Consider the following 18,638-nt stretch of genomic DNA (forward strand, 5'->3'; position numbering starts at 1 on the left):
ATTGGTTAATTGATCTTGGAAGTTGTTGGTATTACAATGTCTTTAGATGGAACATTGTAGTGTGACAGAAAGAAAAACCTGTTCTTTTTCGTATTTACTTATCTATAAATCTGAACACTTCATCATGGCTGAATGATTTATTAAAGTCTTAAAGGGGATTATTATGGCAAGAAACAAGGTATCATTGATTCTTGCAATGGATATTGATATCTTCAGAGAAGTAAGTACCAAATCATTGAATATACAGATTTCAAATACTACTTCTCATTCAAATAAAATTTGAAACAACAGTAAAAAGGAGAACAATAATATTGTAGCACAACAAAATTATTCAAAATTGAAAGGGTTTCCGAAAGGGAAAAATATCTTCCTTACCTTGTCATTTGAATGTACAAACAGAACCTCTGTGACACGAGGTTTGGCAGTTTTACCGCCCTATAAGGAAAGACCTCGAATTCGTGCTCTAAATGGGTCCAAGTTTGATTTGGGTGACCCTCATCATTTTTGAAGCTAGCTCGATCAATATAGTAGATCATGTTTCAATATGTGGATTCTAGTGCGAATGAGAAAGGCACAGTTACGGACAATACATCTTCACATTGCAGGGGCGGATCAAGAGGGGTTTCGGCGGTTTAAATCCTCCCGTAGGCGGCCAAGTGAAAAAAGAAGGGGGAAAAAAGTAAAACAGTAAAACGCCGCGATTTTTGGAAAATCCTGGATTCGCCACTGGGTCAATCCACCCCCTTGGCAAAAAGCTAGATCCGCCCCTGCGCTGTATCTATTAAAAGTGATTTCATCAGTTTCTTTTCAATATACTCCTAAACGGGGACCTTGAAATTGTCGACGACAAGTTTCAATTTGTCGCCGGTAGAATAATAGCATGTAGTTTTCCGCTTTCAATTCAACAGCGGAAATATAAAGAAATATTCAATTTATTGTTATCATTTTCATCGACAACCTTGTGGACAAGAGACGTTCTACGTCTTTGTATAGGCCTGTAGAAACAGGTAACCTCCTGAACAAGTCAGGGTCATCTGGGTCTGTAAAACAGCGAGCAATTTGACAATCTACTGTGATGAGAAATAAAAGGACGGGAGAAAGCGAAGGGAAAGATAGGTGGTGTTCAGCCTGGGGAACACTGATGCTGATCAATATACCGTGAAGAATGAACATGATTTTTAATCTTTATTTCCATCGTAAGCACGATAAGGTCACGGGCAAATACCCTAAGGGGGGAGGGAAGTTTTCACTTTCCACCCCCTAACCACGCAGGCCCGCTAATCGACCTTCATCTTTTTCTCCTACACACCCACACCCGCACGCACGCACACATATACACATACGCACACCCACCACCGCTCCCACCCTAACCACCGTCACTCACCTGCCGGCTGAAAGCCGAAGAAGCCATGTATTCTCCCCGCATATTAGCGCGCGAAAGGTGATGGGGAAGGTAAATATTTATTGCTCTGTGTTTAAACACATTAATGAATTAAATCAGCTGTTTATAGCGCACTAAAAACAATCCCGCAATACAAACGCCATAGCCATGCGTGTGTTTGAACACTTGCAATAGGCTTTCCTCGTGCCGATTGCTTTATTCTGAAACCTGAATAATGGCTATCGATCGCAGAAATAGACGGAGCTGGCTGCTGGCAGAGAGGAGGCAAGCACCCGTGTTTTCTTAGAGTAAAGATCGGCTTGAGATCTCATCTTAGACATAGAGCATTTAACAAGCATTGCAAGTGCGTTCACATTGCTTAACATTTCACATTCCACTTTCAGGTTCTACAAAATTCTGTAAGCCGTGTAGAAAAAAGTAACAGATGATGGAAACCATTGCAGACGCACACCTTGTGGCGCAAAAATCGTATGAATTTGTGCGTGTTTGATTTATTGTGTCGATGAGAACGCGCCTTTAAATTCCTGGGAGTGGCTTCTGCTTTCTGTAGATCGAGGCAATGCTTTTAGGGCTATTTGCTTTAGGATGGTCGTCCAGGAAATTATGTATGCTTGTTATTACAACCTAATTTCTTCTTATAAACCATGTCAAGAAGAACATCTTACATAGATGTGAAATCGCGGAAGCAAACAAATTCAAATATGAAACCGCAAAGTGTTTGGCGTGCTTTCAATACAAATATCGCGACGTCAAAACCCGATGTGAAATACATTGGGTGGGATTCTTTGCACCGTGACAGTGCAATGGTCTATTTGATTACATTTAAACTATTCAAGCCCCTTCGACTCTCGCTTTAATTTACTTACTTGAAAAGGAAGTGTCACAAATCGCATTTAGCTTTGGTGATTTCTGTATATACGTACATGTAGGTCCGCGAAATAAGACTTATCCTTGAGCTTGAAAACACACGTGACGTTTCATCGGTTTACTGCTCGTTTCTTTATATAGCTTCATCTTTTTCTATCGCAGAAATTATCCTTCCCCCAAACGTCATCACAACAACTATATTATAACGGAGGTCACACACATGTACAGTATTGTATGAACATTATTCTGCGTGAAGGACCAATAAAGGACATAACGAAATTTGATTCTCAATTAGGGTCTGTAAATTAGATCATGCTTTCGCGCAATAATGATAAGTGCTGAAAATGAGTATGCTAGTAATTGCTGAATTATTTTAAAGGGCAACGAGAGAGTAACTTCGCCACCTCTAGCTAACATGTATATGGACGTACATGAATCAGATTATTAAATTGGATAATGTGGACCCGGTGGAAGTATATGAATAGCTTTCCAAAGCAAAAGCTCAAGAACATATCACAAAAAGAGGAGAATAATCTCTAGGTGCAATAATGTCATTGTTCAGTTAATTAATTACAGGGACGAAATGACATTGATATCAATTATTACAGCACATAATGTGCTCTAGTTGGTGTCTCGGGGGGGGGGGGTAAATAAATCATACCTCACTGCGATGTATAATATTTTCAAGATTTGAAGATCATGTGAATCAAAGTATAGGTCACCCTTTGTTAAAAATACAAACCTCTGTAACAGAATCACACAGACAACTAGATTACAAGCATTTTAATGGACAAAAATATGTATAGTTTAGTTAATAAGGATATGCGAATGATAAATGTAAACTGACTTCTATTCTGAAGTGAGATTTTCGTCATTCAAAAATTTAGAAATCGTTTATTTCTCGAATATTTTGTCGAAGATTAATAATGATAAAACCTATAGACAAAGTAATTAAACATAATTTGAAATACATCGTATTTAATTCAAACAAAATTGGTGCGCCACGTTAAACCTATGGTTAATGCGTTTATATCAATTCTCTATTGACCGCCGATGAATCCCTCTTCACTGTCTTCCTTTAATTTTGATCACTCATTACGCTTCCACTGCTTTCTCCGCTATATGCTATATTCATATTGCTTTATAACGAGTGTCTGCCAGAAGTCTTGCCCCTAGTTCAAGGCGATGAATGCGGCAAGGACTGGGCTTCAAAAGCTGAGTAAACACCGCCATGTGACTAGAAATCTCTACTCTCATTACGTACTTCTGCCTCTTTCAAACCTCTTCATGTTCTCTCCTTCCCCATCCCTGTCCCTTTTTTTTTCTCTCTTCTTTCTCTCTCCACTCGTCCTTTCCCTCTCCCTATTCTTTCTCTCTCTCTCTCTCTCTCTCTCTCTCTCCCTATGTTCGTCTGTCTCTATCACTTTCCCTTCAACTCCCTCCTGTTTACCCCTCTTCATATTTTTCTCTGTCCTGCCTTCCTCCTATCCATGCCTCCTTTCTCGTTTCTTTTATTTCTCTGTATATCGACACTCTTCCCGATACTCTTTTTTCAAAGGTTTTTCTGTCCTTACGTAAACCATCTCTATTTTTCAATTGTCTCCATTTTCATCATTTGTTTATCCCATTTCCCCCAATCTTGCCTCATTTTACCTTGCCCTCGCCAAAGTCAGGTCCAGTCTTTCGCTCAATTATCTAATGTCTCCTCTTCCAGATTTCCCCCACTATATTTCGCTTTCTCTCTCTCTCTTTCTCTCAGTCTCTGTCTCTCAATTGCTCTCATTTCCATTTATCTGTAAATCTATTTCACCTAATTTTCGACGTTTTCTCGTTATCGTTTTCTCGTTATCATTTCTCTCATCTTTCTTGACGCTTTTACAGCTACCTTGATATAACTGTATGTCTATCGGTATCTTATCTGTAACCCATATCAAAATGATTTTCTTGCAGTTCTTATTTCGCGAAGGAATTCAAATTGAAATGTAAAATACTCCTAATGTTACTTCTGATAAACAAATAGACATATTGATAACTTTTACCAGCATTTTCCTTATTTCAAAACATTTAAAAAAGGTTTTTAAATTATTGTCCATTTAGTAGATCCAGTAACCTTTTCATTTACTTCGATTTCCATTTTTCCAAATAAGTGTAGCAAAGATCAAACGTACCGTAAAGTACATTAAAAACAGACACGTTGACATGCAGGGATGACAAAAAGGAATACGGATTGCTTTATTTGGTGGTTTGTATTTTAAGGAATGATATTACTTAATTACGTTGATGGTCTAAGCATGAATAAACGGCAGTTGAGAAAGACTCCTAACGCAAATGAAATTCTGGAACATATTACGTTAACGCATAACAAACTAGATGGAATTTTGACTGCGCGCAGTCGAAAATGATGCCTCCGCCATAGAGCAATTTAAACAAGTTTGGAGTTTAAATCTCCAGTGGTTCTTGAGATATCATGATAACAATCTCAATGTATGGAATTTCATAAGTTGACCTCTGTGACCCTTGACCTTTGACCTTCGTGCTCCAAAATCTAATCAGATTGTCTTCCTATGGTGATACACACTATCATTAAGTTTGAAGTTTAAATCTCCAGTGGTTCTTGAGATATTATGATATGGTGATACATACTATCATTAAGTTTGAAGTGAAAATTCTCCAGTGGTTCTTGAGATATCGCGATAACGATCTCAATGTATGGAATTTCATAAGTTGACCTCTGTGACCCTTGACCTTTGACCTACGTGCTCCAAAATCTAATCAGATTGTCTTCCTATGGTGATACACACTATCATTAAGTTTGAAGTTTAAATCTCCAGTGGTTCTTGAGATATTATGATAACAATCTCAATGTATGGAATTTCATAAGTTGACCTCTGTGACCCTTGACCTTTGACCTACGTGCTCCAAAATCTAATCAGATCGTCTTCCTATGGTGATACATACTATCCTTAAGTTTGAAGTTTTTACATCTCCAGTGGTTCTTGAGATATCATGATAACAATCTCAATGTATGGAATTTCATAAGTTGACCTCTATGACCCTTGACCTTTGACCTACGTGCTCCAAAATGTAATCAGATTGTTTTCCTATAGTGATACACACTATCACTAAGTTTGAAGTTTAAATCTCCAGTGGTTCTTGAGATATCATGATAACAATCTCAATGTATGGAATTTCATAAGTTGACCTCTGTGACCCTTGACCTTTGACATACGTGCTCCAAAATCTAATCAGATCGTCTTCCTATGGTGATACATACTATCCTTAAGTTTGAAGTTTAAATCTCAAATGGTTCTTGAGATATCGCGCTAACAAACTCAATACAAGGAATTTCATAAGTTGACCTCTGTGACCTGTGACCTTTGACCTACGTACTCCAAAATCTAATCAGATCGTCTTCCTATGGTGATAAATACTATTCCCGAGTCTTAAGTTTAAATCTTAAATGGTTCTTGAGATATTGTGATAACGGTCAAACGGGACGGACGTACGGACGTACGGACGGACAACCCGAAAACATGATGCCTCCGGCACCACCTTCGGTGGCGGAGGCATAAAAATACCGGTTTTACGCCTCCTTCCAAAATAGTGGTCGTCTGTTTCGTTTCCTTGCGCCATTGTTTACGATACGAATGGCCTTAATAAACTCAGAATGTATTTCAAACATGAGGGCGGAAGGGCGTTTAAACTACATGAATATCTTATTAGAGCAAAAGCCTTTCTTTATTGAAAGGTTGAGGTTTCAAGTCAAGAATGATATCGACATCAACTAATCAACGTGTAGGTCTAGACAGTCTTTAATAAATGAATTGCAATACTCGCACAAGGAAATGTATTGGATTTAAAGTCTCTATCTCCGATCACGCGACAACTATCACTCATTTTTATGGTTTGCTGTGATCCGAAGAGAAGATGAGCCGACTTATCTGATCAAAAGGTCTAAGTTATATATCAATGATAAGCTCCTTCAACATGGAAATGTGCTCTACAAAGTCGATGCGACTCATTTTATTTAAGAAACAATCGCCCCCTAGTGGCTAATCCTAGCGACCCTCGATACGTCAGGATGATGACAAATTAATGTAATATTCTAAGGCGATCGACTATAGATGTTGGCAAGGCTCTTGTCATCCATCCTAAGGCTAATTCACAAGAATAGCGGTTGATTCCAGCAACTTCCCGCGGTTACTTCATCCCGTATCTTTATCTATAAACAAAATCATTTTGTACTGTTCCCATATTTTATTTATAAAATCATCAGGATAAACAGTTGGTCTCAAGTTTCAAAAACAATAAAAGTGGTGAAATGTTTTCTTAGTTCTAGATAACTTTTCCACCAAAAAAAGAGATAATTTTGTTAGTGCGGATGAGATATTAATAATAGCATAATTGAAGGTACTTGGCGACACATGCATGGGCATACGGGGCGGACGGCCGTGAAGGATCCCCCCCCCCCCGAATTCGTTTTGAACTCCTAATATTCGGGCAGTCATCGCCCACATTTTCGCAGTCGTCCCTTCACGTTTGGGCAGCGATGTTGTTTATTTGCATGTTTGTATATCAACTAGTATGTTTTTTAAAGAAATTATATTTTCAGTTACATCGAACTGTCAAAGATTTCAGCTAGCTCGCAAACATGTGTACACGGTATAGGCATTCGGGCAAGAGACGCCAGTCCCTGGACCCTGGCGACATTGTACGCGTATGTGTATTAATAACTAGCTATATTTATTCAAGTGTTTAATGCTGACGGCTATAAGCACTCCATAGCAACCTTGGTCATTCATGCAGGCGCATAATCATGCACACTATCTCCACTCCACCGGGAATATTCCTGCCATATATGACAATGGTCATCGTGTAGGAACATAGGACATTTGATCACATTTTGCTTACGGCATCCTCTACCGGATTCCATTTCTTCTCAAGGGTATAGAGTGACAGGGACAGTTTAACGTCCTGCCAAAGAAGGTTAATACCGCGGTTGGATTCGAACCTGGACTATTTCAACCTCACCCACATTACGACACCTCTCTTATTTTCAACATTATATTGGGAGCACTTCGTACATAGACAGCTTGTTTCGTCAATATCAATCCATCCCGGACAATCCTACCAAATAATGCGAAAGACACATTGCTTTTGCGTCTCGTATAATTATAGAGGAGGTCCCTGCATCTTCTTCGGCATCTCTTTATGCAGAACCCTTCATCATTCCAAACCGTTAGATTCCAATCTAAAGGGATAGGAATCTAAAGCTCTCGTGATGGCTGGTCAAGTGGATGATTTCCGTCTACCATGCAGGGCGAGAGCTTTACAAGAAGACTCGAATCAGGGATTACGAGAGGCCGACGAGATCCACAAAAAGATATAGGAAATTTTCGAACAGCATCTAGGTCAAGATGGCGCGTACGTTTGATTCCGTCTTGGGTTACTCCTTGAAATTGTTCTTACGATCGAGAGAAAACGCTTTGATTTGTTCGGCTCTTCTTAAGTTTATCTTTTACAACATCCTTTTTCTTTGTATTCGAATACTTTGAAGCAAGAAATAATATTAAGTTGTAATTTAAACTGCAGATGAGGTTGTCTTTAATTTTGAAGCATGTATCGTCCTTTCAAAATTATGGTTTAATAGTAATTTCTTTTTTAAATTGTTTCGTGTTTCAAATCTTACATAGTTGACGTAAGAAAGATAAAATCACGTAAGTATAACGATGAGAATAGAATTATAAGATGTAGTTTCATATAGATAGAAATACATTGCCTGGTAAATTCCATGAATTTTAAATTAGAGCGTAAATATAGGCCAACGATATATGATTTCTTACAATCAGAATCAAATTTTAGAGCGCCTCGTTTGGTTATAGATAAACCAAGTTGATCTCCTTTTCCCGTATTTTTCTTTTCTTGTATTTATCTTTCACGTCTTGCCTAATTGCTGGCAGAGTTGCCATTGTCAGTGTGTTTTCCAATTCGTTTTATCCACAGAAACATTCAAAAAATAGTTTGTAGAAAACATGAAGCAACGCAGAAGAATAATCCTTGTTGTATCAAAGCCAATTACTATGAGAAATGAATAAAAGATGAGTTTGTTGAACCACGTTGCTGCTTGAAACAGATCACCTGTCGTATTGATCAGTTGTTTTTGGAATTTTGATGAAGACTTCCTATCAAAATATGTTAATGGTGCTTCATCCGTTCTGATTTTACACTACTAGACATAAATCAATATGTGTGAATATGAGAGAGAACAACCTGTTTAGACCAACGTTTTAGCCATACCAACAACAAATAAGGAATATAATGTACCTTCCCTGCTTGAAAAATTAAAATTATTCTTTGAGATGTTTGAAGCAGGAAGAGAACGATGGTGATTCTGGCACATTATTTCTTACTACGGGTGAGGTAAATATGGTTAAATTCTCGTGATATTTCCCTCGAGATCGGCTTATCTTTCTCCGCCAAACCAAAGATATATATACCAGGATGTGGAGAGGGAAATCGGATTTTCGAATTCCCCGTCCACGTCTGCTTTCTGATCTAATTCCATTTGACTTGAACGTCGTAACATTCCTTCGTTGCGATGCCTCACTCTGCTGGCAGTCGCATCCGGGCAATTATTTCCCAATTTGGCTGAAATTTGGGGGCTGCGATTGTAATGATAGTTGTGTAGCTGTTACAAATGTTGGTCAAGAAAAGCACACATAATGAATTGATATGGATGCTTTGTCACTCGATTACTATCAATCTGTCACTGAAACCTTTCTAGTGGGCTGGAGCGTTGAACTGGAGCATTCTGACCTATCCCGTGTAGAGAATATGGCATACAACGTTATATTAGTGTCTGGATGGTATACCCTTATGGGTTTCGATTAGGTCACGATTATTATCATAAAATCAATGTTCGATTTCTCTGAAAAACAACTAAATTGAAGTCATGTCTTATGTAAATGCCACCAAAAAAGTATTATGAAGATATCAAGCAGATTGAAAAAAAAAAGATTTATTTATGGAAAGAAAACTGGAGGACATACATTATGTAAAAAACACCTCCAGGAAAGTGAAAAAAAAATCATGAATATAATTTGAATAACGGTATAATGATTCATATTTCTAGGACAAAAATATCTCTCTCTCTCAATAATTTTGCTTAGAGTTTGTAAGTGATTAATATCAGCGATTAATTATGTGACAATGTACAGCTAACTGTATCCTTTACCCTCTTTCGTTCACCGTATCTGATAAATTGGTCCTTTAATTCATCACGCGCCAAAGGAAAAGGGCCTTTAAAGACGATTAATATAAGGGTGTTTCGTATCATATCGCCAGGAAGGAGATCGGGACAAATACCGTAATATAATCGTTAAATCTGTATATGGAATGTATTCTTTATTATATCCAACGATTATATATTAAATCAAGGGAATTCGACGGCCTTCGGGTGCAGGTTTGAGTACTGCTATATATAGGAAATGCTCGCGGGAAACTAAGGGGCACATTATAAGCTAAGTGTGGGGGAGAGTTAAAAGCTTCGCTGGACTGCCCCATGTCAATATGATTACGGGAAACTTCGTGTGTTCCACTTCATTACGGGATCATGTCCATCCATTTTTCTTGTGTTGATAGGCGCAAAATCTACCCGATTCCCCTTCCCCTACTTCCCTCACTATTCCCATTTAGCGTGTGAAACTTGTATGGAAGTGTATGTGTGGGGGTGAGGAGTGGGTTATTAAGTGTGCGTTTATCGTGAACAGGCGCGTACACAGGGGGGGGGGGTTAACCCCCCCCCCCCCTTTGGTATTTTTTTTTAATGTAACCCCCCCCCCCCCACAACCCCCCACAAACCCCCCCCCCCAACGGAGCAAAATGTCAAATTTTCAAATTTCGAGAACAAAAAACCAAAAAAAAAGTGTCCTCTTACCCCCCCCCCCCCCCCCCCCCCCCGCTTATTCAGCGGTCGGCTGAGTCGTTGCGAAATTTTCGGCCCGATTTATAAATGTTAAAACACCCCCCTTGAAAAAATCCTGCGTACGCGCCTGATCGTGAATAGGGATTTTTAGATTCGCACGAAGACAATAGGTTTATGATACGATCGACGTCCTTGTAATGCACTGCCTTGAATGGACGTCACACGTATCAGTCCACGCAAATCTAAAAGTCCCTAATACTATGATTGTAGGCCTACGTACAGCAGCTGGATGATTGATACATTCATTCAAATAGGAATCCAACATTAGAATGAACCATAGGTGTATAATTGGTGTTGAAAAGGTTATTGAATATATCCAATGTCGTGTTTTGATTATGACGTAGCAGATCGTGATGGAGCTAGAAGAAAATGCACCATATGAATACATTTCACACAACAAGATTGATTGGAACAAAAGTATGAAACTTTGAAGAAAAAATAGTCACTACTAGTGATTTTGGTATATCTTTCACCGTTTCGTATTCTAATGCACTTTGGGGGAAATAAACAACTTTTTTAGATTTATGTAAACTGAAGTCAGAAAGATCTGACAAAAAATTTATATTACACATTTCAAGTGGATGATCATGATCAATATTACTTTTCCTACACTTCGTGAAATTCAACAAGAAAGAAAAAAAGAATGACATTTTGATACCAACTGCATACAATTTAAAAGGGGAGAAACACGCAAGGAATCTCCATGACTTGAGCAAGTTAATGATCCTTGTAAGACAGATAACATTGAAGAAGAAAAAATACTGAAAATTACCTATTAAATCAGTTTGGTAACTATACAATTGGTGCCTACTAAATTCAATCAAGTTATGAAATACCCTAAAACCATTAATGGTTTTAATTATCTCGTGAAAGGTTTATAAAACAGATGAGAATAATATTTATAAGATACACAATCTGGACCTCTGAATAAAGCAATTCAGTCGTTTTTTTTAAATAAGTCATCGATATGTTCATATATATTTATATATGTTTTTGTACGGGATATAAAACCATACCAAATTAAACAAGTAATTATAATAAAAGAGAAGTACATAAAATATGTATTTTTTTCTCGCAATGCTTACGAGGTAACTAGATGTGATCATCAAACGTGAGAAAAATACTCTTCCAAACATATTACACATGGCAATAACCTTTAAAAAAATTACCTCTCCCTGGCTTGAAAATGATAGATGTGAGACACATATATGCCATCTTAAACGACCTTGACGGTAGAAATATCTTCGAGGTTTTCAATTTGTAAAAGTCAATATCTCGAAGCGGACTTCCGCTAGCATTGTAATCAATTATTAAATGCCTAAATTGTCTGTTTTTTCGCTGTCATAAAGTATCAGCTATCAGGCAAGGCATCACACATTAAACCATTGGTGTAGATAATCATATAACAAAAAGACAAGACAGGAGAGGAAATGTGCTTCATTTGTTGAAGCGTGACGTAATCAAGATTGTGTTTTCTACAAATGCTCAAAATGTTATTTTCTTCTTCTCATCCATAACCGTCCAACTCCCCATTCACCGTCTTCTCTTCCCTCTTCGTTGGCTTGTTCGTTCATATGTAAAAAAACAAACACTGTCTCTCTCTCAAGATCTCTTCTCCCATTTTTCTTTTTGTAATGTTTTATCCTCCCTTCGTCAAATAAACGAGAAAATGAATAAGAAGAAATCATGTTGAATAAATATGGGGCCCTTCTGTTGCTAGAAGCCAAAGCGTGCCCACGTCATCAGCTGTCGCTATGGTGATAAATCAAGATGTCGACCATGAGTCTATAGTGGAATTGGAAAGGTGTTGGTTTTCGCTTTGCTTTAGGTACATTCCCACTACTTCCTTACCTCACATGGAAGACAGAGGCCCCTCCTGTGTAGGGGCACCAAATAGCCATCAAACGCTTACTGGCCAATAAGCCCTAATTTTTCTCGGAAACTGCAAGAGTACACTGAACAAGGACCTGGCAGCAGTGAAAACGTTCTCTTTTATTTCGGCGAAAGACCAGTAAGTAGGATAGATAACTACTCCCCTTGATGATAAAATACCAACAAAAAGACATGGTCTATGATGTATTGACCAACTTGAAGGAATACTTCACTCAGATAAAATCACATTGATGAGAGGGAACAGGCCGAGTAATGGAACATGGAATCAATAAATAGAGATGAGAGTGTTCTTAAGCGGAGGGTTAAAACCCCTCTTTCATTAGTCGGCCCCTTTATACTTCAAGAACATCGTGAAAGAAAGGAAAAGATGAGAGGTGAATAACCGGACAATTATACGCTCGGAACTGAGTAAGGCAGCTGAAAATATTACTAATTCTGTAATATGCATGTTAAAAGGCCTGGTGAAAATTCATATCAAGTATCATATCTCTCAACGTGATAAATTAATATTAAAAGTTTAGCACTAATATCATTAATTCCGTTCCTATAAGAATTAAGTTAGTGTTTCAGTCTTTAAACGAGGTCACTCCGCATAATTTCGTCATTACAGTCTGGAAGTCTAAATATGTCATAATAACGGTGAGTCCCGTTGAAAAAAGGAAGAAATAAACGCGCTTGGTTCTCTCGCGTGGATGTGGATCGATGAGAAGAGGTTTGATTTCATTTCGTGCTTTCGTCGCTGAAAGACTCACACTTCAACGAGGGTAAATAGCTCTTGACCAACCAATGTCTAACAACCTAGTTTACACCAGACAGCTTAAGTGACCGCGTGACGTGAAAGAAAATGGGCAAGTTTCAGAGAGACGTGACAAGATCGGAAGACTCGATCGGCGGTCATTTTATCTTCTGGTGGGTCAAACGAGGTTCTTCGAAATATACTCCAACGACGATTGCTCTGCGGTCAATTTATACCATTTGCCAAGCTCCTAAATTCAACCCTGTGCCTAACACTAAACCTAACCCTGAACATAAACATAAACCCCAACTAAACCTACTCCTATATTTTGACGATAGCAAGTGTCGGCGGAGCGAATGTTGGGTCACCTTCGAGAATCCTTGCTGTTTTATCTGGCAAATTAAGTTTTGTATTTTGTAAATAGAAATTTGGTATTTGTCTTTAAAGCCGAAACAAGATATAGGTCTACCCCAATTGTGTATGAGTAAGCATAAGAAGTGACACGAATGAAGTTGTATAAGCGATAGATAACGCTCAATTTAAGAAGTGAAAAAGTCTGCATTTGATAGTGAATACATCAAAACGAGACACGTTTCTTTCAGATCAGTCAATAAATCTCAAATTTTGATTTATGAAAAAAAAAATACACTGTATGTAGAACTGTTCTTAATCAGAACCATGATGAATAACACCTTTTGCTGATCATATTTTATCCTTAATAATTTTTTCATTAATAAATAAATAAATTAGTGAAAAAATAAGCTATCACCCGGGTACACAACACTCTCTACGCCTTTTTCATAGTATATTCCTTGTTTTTGTTAGATGAATTGTGACTATACCATTGTAAACATGTAAGTTGAAACCAATTACGATACAGTCGGAAAAACAGCTCTTAAAATAACACATGCGGAAATCCACTAAAACCAATCGACCTACTCTATCTCAAGTGTTTTATATCAGAATAAAAGGGGTCGTAAAACTATATAGGAACACCTCTTTTTTAGTCGGATGGATAAACCTCTACCCCTGTATTCGCCCCTCCAATCGAGATCTGTTACTCTATTCGGAGTTTGGGTTATGCCAATTAAAGGATGCGATCCTCGTCTCCCTGGTGACGACTGGACGAGTGATGTTGGAGAGCCTATGGAGTGATGTAGGTAAGGAGGATGACCCGCTATACTTAGGAAATGTTCCAACCTTTCAAATGTCAATCGAGCGAGTAACCGACGGTAGTAGGTGAGCGGCACGAACTGAGAACATCGATATCATTTCTCTTTATAAGGAAAGACTTCGACAGTAATTGTTGAAGAATTCTGAGGAACATCCATTACGTCATGCCTGCTAGTAACAGACACAGGCGGGGTCGATAACGGGCTCTTTTTTCGGGGGGGGGGGTGGTTAACAGAGAAGGAAAAAACATGTGCCAGACGGGCCAAACATTCGAGTCTATCACATCTACATCAGACAATACGCAGACATCAAGAGTACACTTCTTTATTTACATTAAGATCATTTTTTTACTTGTTGTATGTGTGTTTTCATAATTCGCCTAAGTTGTATATCCTAGATATGGAATTCCTCACATCTCACTTCGCTGCGGGCTATCGTTAAAGGAGAAATTCAATCATATATGTCTACTTCCGGGGACCATTGAAAATCATTCTCATCTAAAGAATGAGGAACCATCATGAAGCTTGAAAGCCAACTTTCCCCATAATGAGAGCTGAACGACATTCACCTTCAAACCAATACAACTACTCTAACAACAACTCAGAACCCTCGATTTCAACACATTACAGAGGTAAGCTAAAAGTAAAATTGAACAATCATACCAATACAACTACACCAACAACAGCGCAGAACCCTCGAAATGCAACACATTACAGAGCTACGCTTAAAGTAGAATAGAATCTATTCAATAGAACAATCAAACTAAAACGACTACACCAACAACAACTCAGAACCCTCGATTCTCAACACATTACAGAGCTACGCTCAAAGTAGAATTGAACAATCTGGGTAATTTTTCGACATCTATCGAGGCTAAATCCGTTTTATCGAGACATGTGTAGAAGAATGATTGGAACTGTACACCTTCTTCAATTAACGGTAGCCTCAAAACTTTTCTTTCTTTAATAGCACATGCCAAATTCCTTTGAATCATCAATCATACTGGCTTTCAATCGTTTATCGTTGATTCAAAGAACGTGTATTTGGGGTCAGTTTCCATTTCTTTAACACCATATCATGATTAGTTTACAGAAAGTGAGAGGGATAGAGAGAAAGGGAGGCAGAGAGAGGGGGAGAGATTCCGCTTCGTGTTTCGTTTTCCCTTCTCTTTCTAAAAAGCTGCACCCGACAGCGGATGACATACGGACAAACGAAACGAAATGCTCTGCTTATGTTAGGAGTTGGTTCGTTTGATCGTACTTCCTCGTTCCATGAATCTAAATCGTCACACAATAACAAAGAGACCCGTTACCATTGCTTTGATAAAACTCACAATGAATGATTCTTAGTCAATAAGTTGCGAAAATGCAAACTGATAAAGCAAAACTAATGATTACTGAAAGTATATAGGTAACTATAGGCCAATAGGGTAAAAATGAAAATTCTCCATCCTTGTTATTTCACTACGACCGTGAAGTTTAATATGAAACATGCCTTCAGCCAGTATTAACATAGTTCACACACAAAAATGTCGAATTATGCACGACCTATGAGATTATGGAGTAAATTGAGAATAACGAGGCCTTCTGAAAATTAATTATAACTCGCAATAAATTCTCGTATCAACAAATCAAACAGACACACACTCTCTCTCTCTCTCTCTCTCTCTCTCTCTTTCTCTCTACACAACGACTTAAAAAAATTGATTCGATTTTATTTTCCTGCAATCGTATTATCTACGAGGCGGCTTTCCAATTCTCAATTCGAAGAGAGAATTAAAAAAAAACTCGTGAAGGTGTCGTGGTATTCACTTGACTCTCAATCCGAAGGTTGAGGGTTCGATTCCCAGCCCGGCGTTAGCGTCATTTGACAAGACGTAAATCCATATTTTGACCCTCTCCATCCAGGTTAACTTTAAACATCGTTTTCTGTCGGAAAATCTCATTCTTAATAAATTCGTCAAGGAAAACGACAGAAAATATCTCTCGATTTGCCCACGCCCTTTCAACTGAACGTTTACTCTGCATCGTAACACTGTGTCACTCTTATTTTATTGAAATCACAAGATCCTTATGTCGTCCGACTTTTCTATCAAACAACAATCAACTATATTGGTCTGCCAGTTCAGACATCACTTATTTCAGATGGCCTCGAGAACTCAAATGACACCAATACTCGTCTGGATCCTAAATGTCGCGGGAAAAAATCAGCAAGGTAAACTGATATTTGATCATGATAATGAAGTTGGTAAATTGCGCCCCCAAACTGACCCATATTTTGTTCTTTTATGTCAAAGCATTTGAGGGAATGCATGGGGCATATTCTAATTATCAGGTAAGGTGAGGAGGGGGCTTAGACGAGCTTTAAGTGCCGTGCGATGGAATGTTTGTGTGACTTTCCTGAATGAATAGCCGGTAGTGTATTAAGAGATCTCCCCAGTGAGACAGAGAGGGGAGAGAGTGAGGACTAGGGCTTGTAGAGATAAGAGAAGTAAAATGGAAGATTTTACAAGATAGGTACAGAACATTATTATTTTGTGTTATTTTTCCGTAAAAATAAAAACACTTTTAGTGAATACATGCACAAGTTTCAAATTTCTTGTAATATCATCACGTTTTGTTGCTCGAAAGAAGTTATAGACCATATTACATGTTGTTCGCAGAGTCGGTTAGCTGCTGGTTTATACAAGGTGTGTTCGTTCGCGCACAGTGGCGTGATAAACCAGCAAAGTTCATCAAGATACAAACCATCTCTTCAAAATAATCATCCGTCTGTTTTATTACTACCTTCCCAGCTTCATTCGGCGGTGCGATGGCGTATGTACTGCCGCGCCCGCAATTAGTGTTGCAAACTCACTTAGAACGTTCACCAATCACACCAACGCTCCTCGAATTACCCACCTAGGGGCAGCAGAACATGATGAAAAACTGGCGGAAATCCAAGCGTTTGTATTACAGCAAGTAATCCAATAGCTCAGGCGACATCGAAAAGGGTGGTGATGACGACTAAAGCAGTGGTGGTTTTAGGCGCGAACGCCAAAGCGATATTGCAAATCACTGGACAAAAGAGCGTGTGTGGTTAGCTTTGAAATATATTAGGCAGTATTAATGAAGCTCGGGTGACTTTCTTTCATCATTGTTTGGGAAAGTCTTTATGAGGTTCAATCGAAATCCAAGGTATTTTGCAAGCGACCTCAATGGCTTTGAGAATTCATATAACGAAACGCTTCTTAATCGTTTGCCTGATCATACTGATAACCGTCTTGAAATGAAAAGAAAAGACGGCTCCCTCGGGTTTTTTCTTTTTACCTTCTTATTTGCACGTAGCCACATATTACCATAAAACTTCAGACAAAATATCTCTGGGTAAAGAAATGTTCTTAAAGTGTTTCTTTTCTCTGGCAATTCGAATTTAATTTGTTCACTATGTCCACATCTGGTGTTTCTCCGTCAGAAGCTTCTAACAATGCTCCTGAGCGCCCACCAAGCAAAATAAGCTAACGTAGATGGCGTTTAATGATATTTATGAGATGCACACCATCATACTAAACAAGCCAAATACTGTCTGACTTCATGAGAAAATCAAAAAACGTAGCGACAAATCCCTGATCAAAGAATAGTAAAGTTTTGAGTCGATGTAAAGTTATAAGATTAACACAATCAAAACGTTAAAAAGGCGAGTGTATATTACATAACTCCACAGTAAAAATGCGAAGTATTATTTACAATTACCCCTCGAAATAGAAGATTAAGCAAGATTAAATGTTGCTTAGAAAGATTTATGAGATAACAATGCTTCATTACCAATACGTAATTTTCCCCAAGAAAAACATGATAGGCTTCATGATATGTAAATAGCCAGGTAACACGCTTGCCGTCCTGGCGGTGATCACGTAAAACGCAAAAACACGTTTATCATGCTTATAAAAATACTGTTTTCTCGAATTTAAGCAGTATTAGGGTGATTTAAAATGATAAGACATGCTTTCATGGGCATATCACTTCCCATCTCAGTCAGCCCATGTTAAATGTGGTTGGATCATGTAGAAACGAGCATTCACATTAAATTTCATGACTGGCTGTCTCGAGTAAGGTAGGAAAGTCAATTTGCATTCATTACACACGGTTCAGTCGTAATCTGAATACATGCAGACGCATGATACCTCCTCTCAAATTACTTCATTTTGTGGTCCAACTACCTGTCGAGAATAACTGAGACACACACGGTGCATTCGAATAGGCAAGCAACAAGGGGCGGAGGAGGGGGGGGGGGGATGCTCCACCATTTTTATGCTCCAACGACAGTATCTCCCGGAGGTATTTCGTCAAAAATATATGGTTAGGGTTAGTGTTGCAATTAGGTTTTAGGTTTAGGGTGGGGGTAATATCTCAGTCACATCGTCAAACCGACCTTCACACCAATGTCAGACCGACTGATTTGGGGTCGTTAGCGGTAATATGAGTGTCTGTTTGGTTTGTAGTCGGTCTGATCTGGTTTTGTTAGTGTGACTGAGGTAGTATGTACAGTGTGGACCACGGTTGATATTAAGAATTTAATTTTAATTTTGACGAGAAGCAACATTG

Source organism: Strongylocentrotus purpuratus, unplaced genomic scaffold (genome assembly GCF_000002235.5).
Source record: "Strongylocentrotus purpuratus isolate Spur 01 unplaced genomic scaffold, Spur_5.0 spur5_scaffold_6, whole genome shotgun sequence".
Classification (NCBI taxonomy): Eukaryota; Metazoa; Echinodermata; class Echinoidea; order Camarodonta; family Strongylocentrotidae; genus Strongylocentrotus; species Strongylocentrotus purpuratus.